At 36.3% G+C, this 15,084-nt stretch overlaps 1 protein-coding gene across 1 annotated transcript in view; it reads left to right on the top strand.

Moving 5' to 3' along the window:
• The first annotated feature begins 12,534 nt into the window (after window positions 1–12,534).
• LOC137619487 (nuclear pore complex protein Nup107-like) overlaps window positions 12,535–15,084 on the top strand; it is a 191,547-nt gene continuing 188,997 nt past the window's right edge. The window contains exon 1 of the mRNA XM_068349556.1: window positions 12,535–12,672. The gene's annotated coding sequence lies outside the window, so the exon portion shown is untranslated. The remainder of the gene's footprint in view (window positions 12,673–15,084) is intronic.

Genomic DNA, 15,084 nt, shown 5'->3' with positions numbered 1-15,084 from the left:
TATGCCCATCGCACCAGCCCATTGCTAATTCTCATTTTAACTATTAAATTTTAGCAAGCCAGAATAGGTAGGATTGTTGTACATATAAACTCCCTTAGAGCAGCAAGATTTCTCTAAAGTATTTAGTACAAAATCCTGCCTCCTCTGCACTCCTTGCAACAATACATTGCCCTGTCCTGTAGCCCCGATATGGCACCCCCAATGGATTACCGCGCGCATCATGACCGTCACTTGTTTGGCAAGGTAAAGCCAGGTGATCTCTTCGACCTTAGGCTTAGTGTCGGGCCGATTCGTCAAGAAGCCACCCTGGCCTACTGACCCGCCTGGTCAGTGAACCTGTGCACCTCTGGCTCACCACTTCTCCCAAAACGTGACTCACCAAGGAGTCCTGTGGCTGCCGGCTGGAGACAGTGAAGGAGTGGAACCAGGGAACCATATTACTACAAACAAGGATTCTTGGGGTGGGCCAGAAAAGAGTGCAAATTGCAACCAGGTCAACAGCTATCACGGGCAAAGGACTAATCTTCAAAGGAGTGCAGGTACTACAACAATGGCCATTTAGTTTTCCCCCATTTTTTCTTAGCTTAGACTAATTTTAACTTGCTTAGAATAACTGGCTTTTACACTATTCGGACTGTGTGCGGTGGGATTGTGTGTAAATCTTTTTCTTGGATATTAATTTCTGGTTTGAGACTAGCACAGTCTCTGGGTCACGTGGGCCACGTGTCCGACCCCATTTGGATTATTAATTATTTGCAGACCTCGTGTCTAACTAATCTTTTTTATTATTTTGAATTTCTTTTAATTTGCATTCCTTTTATGATTCTATTTTTGTGTTGTTAAGATGTCCGTTTTGTTTTGATGTAAAGTTGTAAAATAAATCGACATTAGGTTAATTAAACCTCCTTCGTATTTTTGCTCCCTCATTTATTTTAATGTGTGAATTGCATAGTTGATCACGAGACAAAATACCCAATATTTAAAGAGTAAACCTCAGTAAGTCTATAGGTGGTATCAGCGAGGAACTTTGCATTAATATATTTGCTTCGAAGGTAAAGATCCTTATCTTTAAACTTTCAAACTACTTTACATCACTGCTCCCATTTTGGATTTTGTCTAATTACATTAACACTGTTTTAAAATATTGTCTAGAAAATTCCCTCTGCAATTTTCATCACTCCATCTCTTTGGTTGACATATCAATTTTCATCCTTTAAAGCAAACATCATTTTGCATCCTGTTCCAAGTCATCTTTCCATTAACGATACTTTTTCCTTTCTTTAGTGTTTCCTCAATTTTTGATCCGATTGTATTTACGAAAGACCTGTGTTTTATCTATCTTGGAATTTACCCTCATTTCCCAATATTTTTTTCATTAAGTGTTTTGTCTTTTCTGATAGTTTTCCTTAGTCTAGTTTCCACCTATCTCTTCCGCTGATTCCTATACACTTTTTGTTGAATTACTAATAATTTCTTCTTTTTTTGCTTCCATTTCGCCATGTACCTAAAAGTAGCTATTTTGTACTGGTAAACTAAGCCATCAGATTTTTCTGTTCATTTCATTTCTAAAAATAATTTTTTTTTATTTCTTTCCTTAGATCTAGACAAATTTTACTTCCCATCAATCTATGGTTGCTTGACTTTAACCTGTTTAACGCTGTCACATCTTTATATCAACTTTTTCTCTGAGAATAAAATCTTTATTACAAGAGGGTTTATTTTTTCTTCTGAAAATAGATTTTTTTATCTCTTTCTTTAGATCTACACAATTTTACTTCTCGCCATTTTATGGTCGCTTGACGAACCTGTTTGACTCTGTCACATCTTTAACTAAATTAACTTATTCTCTGAGAATAATTTTTTTCATTTTTTTCTACATCCATGTCTATTTTTCATGTTTGTTTTTTATAAAATAATGGGTTTATTATTTTTATTTTCTCGGAAACTTCTACAAGCATTGATTCCTCTATCATTTTTGGCGTACCTCAATTGTGCCCACAGCTGAGTCCCCTCTTCTCTTTCTACCTACTTTATCATAGAAATCACCAAAAAAACAAATGCAAGTAGAGTTTTATGTTTTTTTAATGGATCCCCAGATTTTCATAAAGTTTCTCTTTTTTCATCTGTATTGGTCGTTGTTGGTACATATGTTTGAATGATCTTCAGTTTATACCTTTTATTTAGTATGATAATCAATGCTGCAATTCCGTTACGGATACTATGAAATTCTTATATGTTACCTGTACGATTTTTATCAGTTAGCAAACCCACTCCTTATTTTTATTCTTTAATGCCCTCAGAAGTAAAATATATGACCACCCTTTAACTCTATATAAGATTCCCCAGTTCTTTTGATTTCATGCAATCCTATTATATCCTGATTTATATCTTTCAGCTCTCCTAGCAACACTGAAAGATCTTCCTTAGCCAGGATACTGTACACTACGAGCTAGGCTCAGCATTTAAAGGTGGCATGTTTCAGTCCGTATGTATATATATATATATATATATATATATATATATATATATATATATATATATATATATATATGTAATAGTTAGAATAGTAATATTACATGTTTAAAACAAATGACGTAATATGTCATGTTGGTTGGAAGAGCTAACCCTGAGATTTGCTGTAGTCATTCAAATTATAAACAGGATGTATAATGCAACCCTCGGCAAATTGACATTCTTTCTTAACGTCAACACATTGTCTCCTCGTGTGAAAGTTTGTGACGTCACCGGATGCAGGTGTCTTCCGATTCCGTCACGTGGCTAAATTAAAGCAAGCATACGATATCTGTGATATCGATAATTTATTCAGTTCATATCTAAACTTCACCAGAATTGGTCATGTGGACCAACACAGCTTCCTCCAGTGATGGAGATGTTTAACTCTGTTGTTTATTAAAAATAAAACTCAAAAACCATTAAGATGTATTCAGTAAACCATTTAAATACATCTGAAAACAACTCATACTCAAATGTGTGCTTAAGACAGTAGCACACCAATAAATGGTGGCAGCGGTTAAACTCTAAGACAGCGATTAAACTCTAAGAATTAGAGAAATATCTTCAAGACTTCAAAATAAATAGCTGTAAAACCAGAGAAATATCTTCAAGACTTCAACATAAAAGCTGTAAAACCAGAGAATGATCTTCAAGACTTCAACATAAAAGCTGTAATACCTGATAAAGATCTTCAAGAACTCAAAACTATCTACAAGAATCTACAATTTTGACTAAGTCCAACGGAAAAGCTAACATCAACATATGTTAGTATACAACTTGAATCTTCAATCAACATCCTAGGAAACCCAAGGACTGGCGTTCAACAATTGCAAGACATATCCAGGAAGAACTACATTCAACAAGAAACTAGAACGAGACATCGCTAACAAAACATCAAGAGAGAGAGAGAGAGAGAGAGGACGTGTCGACTTCATTTATAAGCTAAGTACAGAGATTTTGTATTCATTTCAGTTTGGGCAGTGAAGTGTAGTTATCACAAGTCGTTAGTCAATTATTACTGGGGTGAGTGAATTCCTAAACTTTGTTATAAGAAACTCCGAATTCTCATTTAGAATTTTTCTTTCTTTGTGCTAGTTCCTTTTATTTTCGTAAACTCTTGGGGGGAAATGTTTTGGGATTAGTAACATTGTTGGGGGAATTTTATTATACATATGCGTTTACGCAGTGGGCGTCTGTACTCATATAGATATTTTAATAGGATTGAAAGGGGTCAAAGAGATAGAAAAAAAAAATACAGCAGTCATGGCTCCTCCTGTCAGCCCTACCCCTGGACCTAGTGGTGTAGGCCAGGCTAATCCTCCTCCAATTGTGACGCTTGTAAATGCCAGGTCAGCAATCCTTCCTTTTCAAGGTCGTGTCAACGGGTTCTTGCCACAAAATGTGGAGTCATGGATTTCATCCGTTGATGCCCATTTAAATGCCAAACAAATCGTAGATCCTTTTGTACAATTACAAGAAGCTAAAAGTTTTATAGATTTTTCTAAGGGGGATGCGAGTGCGTATTTAAGAGGTGTTTCATTTCAGGAAGCAGTTACTTGGGATGATTTCAAAGTTAGGTTACGCGGGATTTATGGGGGTGAGGAAGCTTTGGATGTAGTGTTAACGTTACGAAATACACTTAATCAAGCCACTATGAATCGGCTTAATGTTGTTGAGAGAGCAGCTCTCATAGCTGATAGGCTTAACGAATATCAGGACATTTTAGGTAATTCCACTTGGGTTACTAACGATAATATCTCCGTGAAAGATTTTTTACGATTAATGTATTTAACTTGCATGACACTTATGTTGCCTGAAGCTTTAGTGCGGTGCTTTGATAAGAAGTTAATGCCTGCAAGTACGGAATTGGATGTCTATAAACAGATAAAGAAACACATGTCCAAGTGTCCAGATCTCGATCCCGTGTTAACTCAAGTTTTTGCTAAGAATGAAACAAAACCACAAACAGTGAACGTAATTAACAATCCAGTAGCGGGAGTGACGTGTTACAACTGCAAACGTCAAGGTCACATAAGCGCAGACTGTAGAACGAAATTTTGTTCAGTTCACAACACAGCATCACATTCTTATAGTCAATGTTACGCGCGTAAGACACAACAATATCCTAGAAATACACAGTCAATTCCACAGTCAGTTCCATATGGAAATAAAAAGAAAAATCCTCATTTTAACAATAAGAAGAAACAACAAAATGTCAATGCAGTTCAGAGTCCGAAACAAACAAACACTTCTTCAAATATCGCTGAGCCTGGGCCGTCAAACCAGACCTCGCAAAGTCAGCCTAATTTTCAGAATGTGCAGAGCAAAGCAAATACCACATAGTTAACTCTAGAGGGGAAGAGAGTGATGTTGGGTCAAGGTCATTTATGTCAACATCAATAGTATTGAATAATCAATTTAATGTTTTATCAGATAATTGTGAGACAATAGATTTTCCTATGAAACACACGGCCGAATTAAGTAAAACAGTGCATGCTCCCGTAGATTTGCAACGAATTCATACAATAATAAGCCAAAATGAGTTACGGCCAACCTTATATGCTGTAAATTTAGAACACAAATCCTTTACGTTATTTTTTGACTCTGGTAGTCCACGTAATATTATGGATTTGAAGACGCATCATTTGTTGTTTTCGAACTTTCCGATTGAAAAATCAGGAATTAGACTTTCAGGTATAGGAAATAATGAATTAAACGTCATAGGCATAACTCATATTCAGTTCAGAGTCGGTAATCGCACGTTTGCCGATACATTTGTTGTTGTGAAAAACATTAATATGTATCCAGCTGTAATTATAGGATACCCATCTATGGGAAATCAAAACATTATCTTAGCTCCTGCAAAGCACGGCGTGTATATCAAAGGGAAATTCTATAAGTCTTCTAATACTTTAAAGTCAGTTTTGGATAAAAAGGAGACGACAAATGTAACCGTAACGTACGTTGAAGAACCAATAACTTGTCTCACTAATAAAGAAATAATATACGCGACACAGCAGAATTCTCGTTCACCCGTAATATCATCTTGCATGCAATATATCGAACCAAACATATCTTCGAATTTAATAGTGCAAATAAAGAAAACACTACCGGGATCGGAAATATTAATCCTTTCCGATACTTTGAAAACTAACGGATTGTCTGTCACACAAGCTATTTATACAGTAGGCTCACATCAGCAATGTAATATCGAAGTCTGTAATCATTTAAATAACACTTTAGTAATTCACAAAAAATCAACATATCTTGGATGTAGAAGTTTATAAACATCGTATTCTTACCGTTGCTGGAATCAATCACTCTCAATCAGTTGCGGATGAATCCCTTTTACGATCTATTAAAAATAAAATCAGTAAGGACATTCAAGACGAAGAAATTCAGCAGAAAATTTTTGAACTTTTAACTAAATATACAGATGTCTTTTCCACTACGGATGGATCCTTAGGAAAAACAGATGTGATCGAGCATCAAATAAGGTTAAAAGACAAGAAAAAAATTATATATGTACCCTCGTACAGACTCCCTATGAAATTCCAGAATGAAATAAATGATGAAGTAGGTAAAATGTTAGAGGAAGGAGTCATTAGAAAATCAAATAGCCCTTATAATTTTCCTTTAATAGTTGTACCGAAAAAAGATCGAACATGGCGTATCTGCGTCGACTTTCGTCGTCTAAACGAGGAAACGATCCCTGATCGATTCCCAGTGCCATGTACTGACGATATTTTGTCTTTGTTAGGTCAGAATAAATATTTTACCAGTTTGGACTTACTTAAAGGCTTTCATCAGATATCATTAGAAGAAGATAGTATCCCATACACAGCCTTCAGCACAGCCAGGGGACATTATGAATTTTTACGGATGCCTTTTGGTTTACGTTGTGCTCCTATAACATTTACAAGAATGATTAACATAGTGTTTGGAGACTTGTTAGGGGATATATTGCATGCCTATATGGATGATCTTGTAATCTTTTCCAACACCTTAGAAGAACATCTACGTAAGTTAGAACTAGTACTACAGAGGTTAAGACAACATAACTTAAGGGTAAAGATTAGTAAGTGTGAATTTTTCAAAAAAGAATTAATATATTTGGGTTTCATGGTGTCAAGCCAAGGTCTTAAAGTAGTCCATGATAAGGTGTCGGCTATACGTAATTTTCCCATACCTACTAATGTCAAGGGAATACAGCAATTTCTGGGTTGTAGTGGATATTACAGGCGTTTTATACGCAACTATTCAATAATAGCCGCTCCTTTAACTGATCTTACGAAGAAGGGCGTAGATTTCATATGGTCTGAGCAACATCAACAGGCGTTTAATACTTTGAAAGATGAACTGTGTAGTTCTCCTATCTTAAAATTTCCTGACTTCGGTAAGGAATTCTTCATTGCAACAGACGCCTCAGACTTAGGAGTAGGAGGGGTATTGCTTCAGCAATATGATAAACAGTTTTTCCCGATAGCTTTCTATTCTCGAAAATTGAGAACTTCCGAAAGTAAGTATGCAGTAATAGACAAGGAAGGACTAGCTATTGTTAATTCGCTAGTGCATTTTAAGTTCATAATTTACGGTTATCCCGTTAAGGTTCTTACTGACCATAAACCACTAACAGAGTTCTTTAAAGGCTTCAATCACAGCCCTAAACGAACTCGGTGGCATTTGATCATTCAAGATTTTGGCGCAAGAATCGGGTATTTACCTGGGAAAGCAAATATCATTGCGGATGCATTATCACGCAACCCCGTGTCATCTTGTACGGAGTCTTTAGCTGAATTAATAGATATATCAACATCCATGCCTATTGTAAAAACAATATCTGAACAAGAAGATTTAGGCTGGAGTGCTGAATTGTTACAGACTGAGCAAAGAAAAGATCAGAAAATAGAAACAATTATAAATGCTTTGAAAGGCAATCATAAAGAAAAAGAATATATAAAGTATAAGCAGCAGAATTATATAATCAAAGATAATATTCTGTGTAGGACTGTGACAAGGAAAACCCGCAATACACCACATGTAACTAACGACCAGGTAGTAGTACCAATCTCACTTATTTCCACTGTCCTGAATTGGTTGCATTCAAATCCATTACATGGACACCCTGGGTTCTCATTAATGTCACAGAAAGCCAAATCATTGTTTTATTGGCATACAATGCTTACAGATATAAAAAGACACATAGCTAATTGTCGCACATGTCAGGAAAACAAAGGGCATACGAAAACACCTGTCAGCCTAGGAGCTTATCCTGTTCCCAATCAACCCTTTGAAAGAATACATTTAGATTTGTTAACAGGATTTTACGAGTCAGACAGAGGAAATAAGCACCTCTTAGTAATTATAGATGCTTTAACTCGATATACAGAACTAATAGCGCTTAAAACTAAAACTGCGATTGAATGCGCTAGGAAGTTTTATGAGTGTTACGTTTGTAAACATGGAATTCCACACATGATAATCTCAGACTCGGGTGGTGAATTTAATAATCACTTTCTTACCTCATTGTGTGAATTCCTCAACATAAAGAAGATTAATACCATGATATATCACCCAGAGTCGAATGGGCTAGTGGAAAGAGCAAATAGGAAGATATTAAATATATTGAGGGTAACACTAGGGGGATCAGACCCCAACTGGGATATTGCAATACCGGCGGCACTGAGTACTCTGAATCATTCATATCATATATCAATTAAAATGTCACCGCATGAAGCATTGTATGGTACCCCAGTTAGAACACCTTTCCATGTATTAACGCCTACAACTAATCTATCAAATCCTTTAAAAGAATGTATAAATGCAAGTATAAGTCGATATGATATCCTTCGAAAGAATTTAGAAGAATCACAAATCATAATGAAAAGGAATCATGATAAAATAGCGAAACCAACTAAAACATATACCGTGGGTGATAACATCTATATTCAAATCAATGTCAGAAAAGGGCTCAACTATAAACTAACACCTAAGTTTGAAGGCCCATTTAACATTTTGGAAACATTAACGGCCAATAGGTTTAGAATTCAAAACGTAGCCCAACCCACGGATGAGAGAATAGTACCATTGTCTCACATAAGAAATTAAAAAGAAAAGAGAGGAAAAGAAGTGAGGAAAAATTTTATTTTGTGTGACTAAAAGTTTTCTTTTTAATACAGGAGTAATTACATATATTTTTTCTCGTTACAGGTTTCCAAGATGAATTTTTTGTTGTTGGGAGTGATATTGTTCGCTCAGACATTTTTCTCATATGGGATGAGTTCTAAGACTAAGAATATATATTTTAAATATGGCAATATAGTTGAAAGACAAGAAGACATTTTTATTACATCAACCAACGTAATTGTCGAAGTGCATATGCAAGCAATTTTTCTTCAAGAGAATGATGTCACTAGCTTAAGAACCGCCATTTCAAGGTTTTCTGCATCATTGGATGAGTTGCATAGGAGACATTTTCATTTGACTACTAAGAGTTTGCTTGGATCAACATTAAAAGTTGCAGAGATGCTATCTGATGACTTGAAAAATAAGACTGGCGAGACAGGATCTTTGGCTTATGACCTTTTGATATGGACTGTAGGACACGAACATAAAGAAAGACGGAATCCGTTCATTTATGCTGCATTAAGCATCTTTGGGTCTGTTGCAAGTTTAGGTTTAGGACTTTCCAATCGTCTTAAAATTAGTAATCAAAATAAGAAAATTGAGTTCTTGACTCATAAAGATGAATTGATTATGTCAGAACTAAGGGATCAGTTAGCTTCAATCAATAAAATTATGGATTTGTTAAATGAACATTCAGATAATATCGTTCAAATTATGGAAGTACAGGATTTGTTGGCAACATTAACGTATTATGATTCAAAGATAGATCACATACATAACAGAATTGCACATTTCATTGAGAAATCCAAGGATTATGTAGAAGCTATCACGTTAGCAACTAAAGGTGTATTGTCGCCCCATTTGTTGCCTATACGTTACTTAAAATTAGTTCTGGAGAACGGAAGGGATAAACTAGGCTATGTTCCTTTGTTAGACGAACATAGGTTAGAATTTTATTACAGCCTAATTACAGTAAACGTAGATAATAACAAGATTAGGATTACAATTCCCTTTGATTCTTCTGATGCCTGGCAATCTTACAGGATATCACCATTTCCGACTTTCATGACGAATCACTCAAATCCAGTAATATCCAGTTTGACAGGACACGTATTGATTTCCCCAGACAAGGAAACATATACGGTCATTAAAGACTTAAATCAATTAACTCACTGTTCAGATGCAATGGATAGAAAAATATGTACAGCTGACTCATTTGAATTCCGTAAAAACTTAATGGATTCATGCGAGTTAGGTATGGTGCTAGACGGTGCTCTCTCCCATACAAGTGAAAATTGTCTGGATAAGCTTTATCCCTTTGACAATAAAGAATTCAATTGCAGACTAAATAATGGCTCGTGGATACGATACGACAAGGACGGCTTCAATGTATCATGCCCTGACGGATCCACATCCTTCAACCACATCTTCGTCGCAGCAGATGGCTGTATCGGGACTTCCCCGAATTCCATGGTGACTGGCCTACGGACAATCATCAGAGAACGAGCCTACTTCGCGAACTTCACGTGGACCTCTACAATGCCAGCACTTCCTCTCCCTTACAACGGCCGTGTGGCAAAGCAGTTGATGAAACTTACCGAAAAGGACCACCTGTCACCGACTTATAAAGAGATTCTTCACCCCATAATACTGGCTAGTTTGTGTGTCACAGTGATGATATTTATCGCCGTGAACATCCTTGTTTGGCGTAGGTTACGGCACAGCAAGCAGCTACAAAGGAACGAGTTGCATAGCCCTGACAATACCCCCTACCTGATCCAGTTCAAAGCTGTATGAGTGGCCACCTCATTCGCTAAGGGAGTAATTTGTCGGGAAGATGTTTGTATGAAAAGCTGATTAGTACGCTAGTAATATGTAATTAAAGAAATTCTCTACGTTTGCATTGTTAAAAATACATTTAAAACAACATTTAAAAAATAAATAAAATAAAAAAGGATATAAATCATTTTTTTCTCTCGGCATCTAATAAAAATATATGAGCCGGAATGTTAAAAAAGAAAAGAGAAAAAAAAAAAATATATGATAAAATATATAACAGAATCTATGGTCATCTAATAAAATATATCAGCCCTATATATAAATATATATATATATGTACGAAACCGTGGTACGTGTACGTACCAGGAATTCGTGTTTGTGCACTAAAAATTGAGTATCTTGTTTCTGACAAAGGTAACAATTATTCTTTATCAAGTTACCGAATCATTTGTAAGTCAGAATTTATTTTGTTTTTTGGTACCATGTAATCATTTGCTTGCAATGTACCATATATATGATCTTGGTTTTATCATGCATTTTTCTTTTTGCTTTGGTAATATCTTTTTTGTATGCATTGTTGTTATTATTTTTTGATGTGCCTATTTTGGACATTCGTCCTCAGTTGATTATAGCTAAAGTTAAACAAAGAATAATACGTATGTCCAGTCACACCTAATAACCATGTTTCGGCTTGTTGTTAAATTTTTGTAAAAAAAAAATTGAGATAGCTGGCCGAGCTTATGTAATAGTTAGAATAGTAATATTACATGTTTAAAACAAATGACGTAATATGTCATGTTGGTTGGAAGAGCTAACCCTGAGATTTGCTGTAGTCATTCAAATTATAAACAGGATGTATAATGCAACCCTCGGCAAATTGACATTCTTTCTTAACGTCAACACATTGTCTCCTCGTGTGAAAGTTTGTGACGTCACCGGATGCAGGTGTCTTCCGATTCCGTCACGTGGCTAAATTAAAGCAAGCATACGATATCTGTGATATCGATAATTTATTCAGTTCATATCTAAACTTCACCAGAATTGGTCATGTGGACCAACACAGCTTCCTCCAGTGATGGAGATGTTTAACTCTGTTGTTTATTAAAAATAAAACTCAAAAACCATTAAGATGTATTCAGTAAACCATTTAAATACATCTGAAAACAACTCATACTCAAATGTGTGCTTAAGACAGTAGCACACCAATATATATATATATATATATATATATATATATATATATATATATATATATATATATATATATATATATATATATATATATATATATATATATATATATATATATATATATATATATAAAGAGAGAGAGAGAGAGAGAGAGAGAGAGAGAGAGAGAGAGAGAGAGAGAGAGAGAGAGAGAGAGAGAGAGAGAGAGAGAGAGAGAGGAATTTTTAAAAATCTTGATCATTTTATGACCAATGCAGTATTATCAAATCTATGGAGTACTTCTGTTTATGACGTTTTCATCTTCATACCTTATCACCATAGTTTAAAACCAAAAATCATCATCAGTGTGTTTTCGGTATTTTCAACAAGTAGGCGTACCGGTATTTTATGATAATCACTGTGTACAAATTGCAATTGGTCATACAAAAATCTTCCAAAAAATATGATTTTGTTGTGGTTACAATTTGCTGTCAAAGACCAGGAAATTATATCTAAAGCTGTTTACTAGTAAGTTTTCTGGGTCGGACTTTCCAAACTTTACTCCCTTCACCCCTAAACATGTTCCTACGCCCCTGTTATCTAATAATAATAATAATAATAATAATAATAATAATAATAATAATAATAATAATAATAATAATAATAATAATAATAATAACACAGTTCGACTGGAATATTAATATAAGATATGAGTGCATTTTATTAATGAAACCCCTATAATTTCTATAAAAGAAAAAAAAATGATAAAATGCATACTGCTGTTTAGTATACAGACTGGGGATAACATTTAGATATCGAAATCCTAATACAAATCCTTAAAATCCTTAAAACGAACTATAAAACGACATAGGACAAAGCGAAACATAAAGAAAACAATATGGGGTAGCCGTTATAAAGGCTGTTGGTTAACACAAGACAGTTGTATTTGTAAAATTGTACACACGAATGGCAGTTAAAGGACCTAGACTTCGCGCACTCTGATAAGTAGTTATTTACATCTATTCACTAAATACTGTATTCTCTACAGTGGATCCATCCAATTGAACACCTACATATTTCCAGGTAATACTCAAAATTTTATTTCATAATTGCTTATATAAGCTGATTCCGGAGGAAAAGTAATGTATGTTTTGACCAGGCTTAGGTTGTCGTGCGTGTAGTACCTACAAGTTAATATATTATATTTGGACTTTATATATTGTAAAGTGAAATGCCTGTGGCATGGGGCAGATAAAAACGAAACGTTGGAGAATTTTGGGCATTAAGTGGAAACGAGAATTTGATCATTTCTGTTATTATTACCCTATGAATTATGGTTATGAGTTCGAACTAAGTATTCCTTGGCGATTATTATAGTTTCGGCCAAGGCAGCATTTTCTAATAGGAAAAATCCAGTTTTCTGGGTGTAGGTATGATATTATTATTACTTGCGAAGCTACAACCCTAGTTGGAAAGCAGGATGCTATTAGCCCAGAGGTCCCAACAGGGAAAATAGCCAAGTGAGGAAAAGGAGGTTTTACCATACTTATGGTACTTATGGTCGGGGAAACCGTTCCTAGTAAAAACCAACATTTCTTCTTAGAAAAAGGCCTGTTTCCTTCGCAGATGATACTTATTTTTGTCGCGAATAAATGCTTAATGTAATATATATATCTATACACTGTTAATGGGGGATCCCCAGTGGGAACACGGGGTTTTGGGTGGCGAAAACATACAGGGGAAACGATATATAATGGTTCTACAAACCTTTTCTTCTCTATACTGTACATTATGTTTTTGGACGTATAATAAATTCATGGAAAACTGAACAAATTATATGTATCCTATACTAACGGTATATTTTTCATTCATTTGTAAGCATTTTACGGGTCGGTTGTATTTGCTCCCATTTGTTCGTATGTACATACCAGTGTTAGATCTTCTGCGTATAAACCCAGCCCTCCTTTATTTTTACCAATAGGATTACTGAACTTGTTTCCTTGTAACCCTTCCCCATTTTTCCCTACGTCGTTCAAGTATTTTTACCTGCGACATTCAAGTATTCTACCTGACCTAATACAACTGTACCCTTCCTTTTATGTAATACTCACAAGTACATATAACGTTTTATGCAAGAATTACTCATTTTCTTATTTAGTGGTTATTACCTGCAGAGGTTGAAGTCTCCCTTGCGCGCCGATGATTTTCTGTGCGCGCCAATAGTCTTGCGCGCACACGTCAATAGTCTTGCGCGCACACGTCAATAGTCTTCCGCGCGTGCGCGCCGACGATCCTCTTGGTAAGTGTAGAATAGACAATCTAGCTATGGTAAGCAGCTTTTCTAGAAGGACACTCCAAAATCAAACCATTGTTCTCTAGTCTTAGGCAGTGCCATAGTCTCTGTAACATGGTCTTCTACTGTCTTGGGTTAGAGTTCTCTTGCTTAAGGGTACACTCGGGCAAACTATTCTATCTTATTTCTCTTCCTCTTGTTTTGTTAAAGTTTTCATAGTTTATATAGTAAATATTTATTTAAATGTTATTGTTCTTAAAATATTTTTGGTTCCGTAACTGGAATACAAACCACGCTATTTGATAAGGGTATTACTTTCGGCGTAGCTGAAATGATGACCCATTAATTTTTAACAAGGGTTTACTACCCACACTGCTAGTTAGGGGTAGGGGAGGGTAGCTTGCTACCCCCCCTCTCACACACCTGTGCTTGAGCTCACTTTGCTCTCAGCTCGGATGGTGGTCGGATGTGTCCGCTCATCCTCGCCGTCATATTGGCAGCCATTTAATTGCTTTTTCTAGTCACTGTGTATGTGAAGTTGGCCTCTGCAACCATGCGCACCTGCCCTGGTTTTCTCGACCGTCCCTGTGGAACGTTCATATCGGCGGTCGAGACTGATCCTCACGCCCTTTGTCCTTCTTGTAGGGGCCAACAGTGTGATAGTGTCAACAAGTGTAGTGAGTGTAGGGAGTCGTCTGCCTCGCAGTGGGAGAGGTTTTCGCGACGATGGAAGAAGTCCAAACGGGATATTTCTCCTTCGAAGGTTGCTTCAAAGGTTGCTTCGAAGGGAGAAAAACCCAAGGCCTCTTCTTCCGTTGCCCAGACCTCCTCCGAAGCTCCCACTCGGTCGGTCTCTTTCGAGAGACTGTCGAGTAGTAGCGTAGACCGATTTATTGCTAACCAACCTCGGGTCTCGAGAGATGACGTTGCTTCCCTTAGTGAAGCAGCTCCACCTCTCTCCCCGGGGGAGGACATGTCACTAACCTCCCTTTTTCAGCATTGGTCCTCCTTGGGGCTTACAGGTTTGCCCTCCAAGGAGGTTTTGCTTAATTACATCTGATTGGGTGCTGCTGTCAAGCAGTCGTCGTCACCGTCAGAGGTTGATCCTCTGTCTCTAGTCGACGTTGGACGGTCAGAGGTATCCAATGCTGTTTCACCCATCTCCTCATCCACTCCAGACTCTACGGTAGCTGACTGCTTAG

The sequence above is a fragment of the Palaemon carinicauda genome, chromosome 26 (assembly GCF_036898095.1).
Source record: "Palaemon carinicauda isolate YSFRI2023 chromosome 26, ASM3689809v2, whole genome shotgun sequence".
NCBI classification, from domain to species: Eukaryota; Metazoa; Arthropoda; class Malacostraca; order Decapoda; family Palaemonidae; genus Palaemon; species Palaemon carinicauda.
The sequence above is the reverse complement of the archived record's forward strand: the minus strand, read 5'-3'. Positions and strand labels throughout refer to the sequence as shown.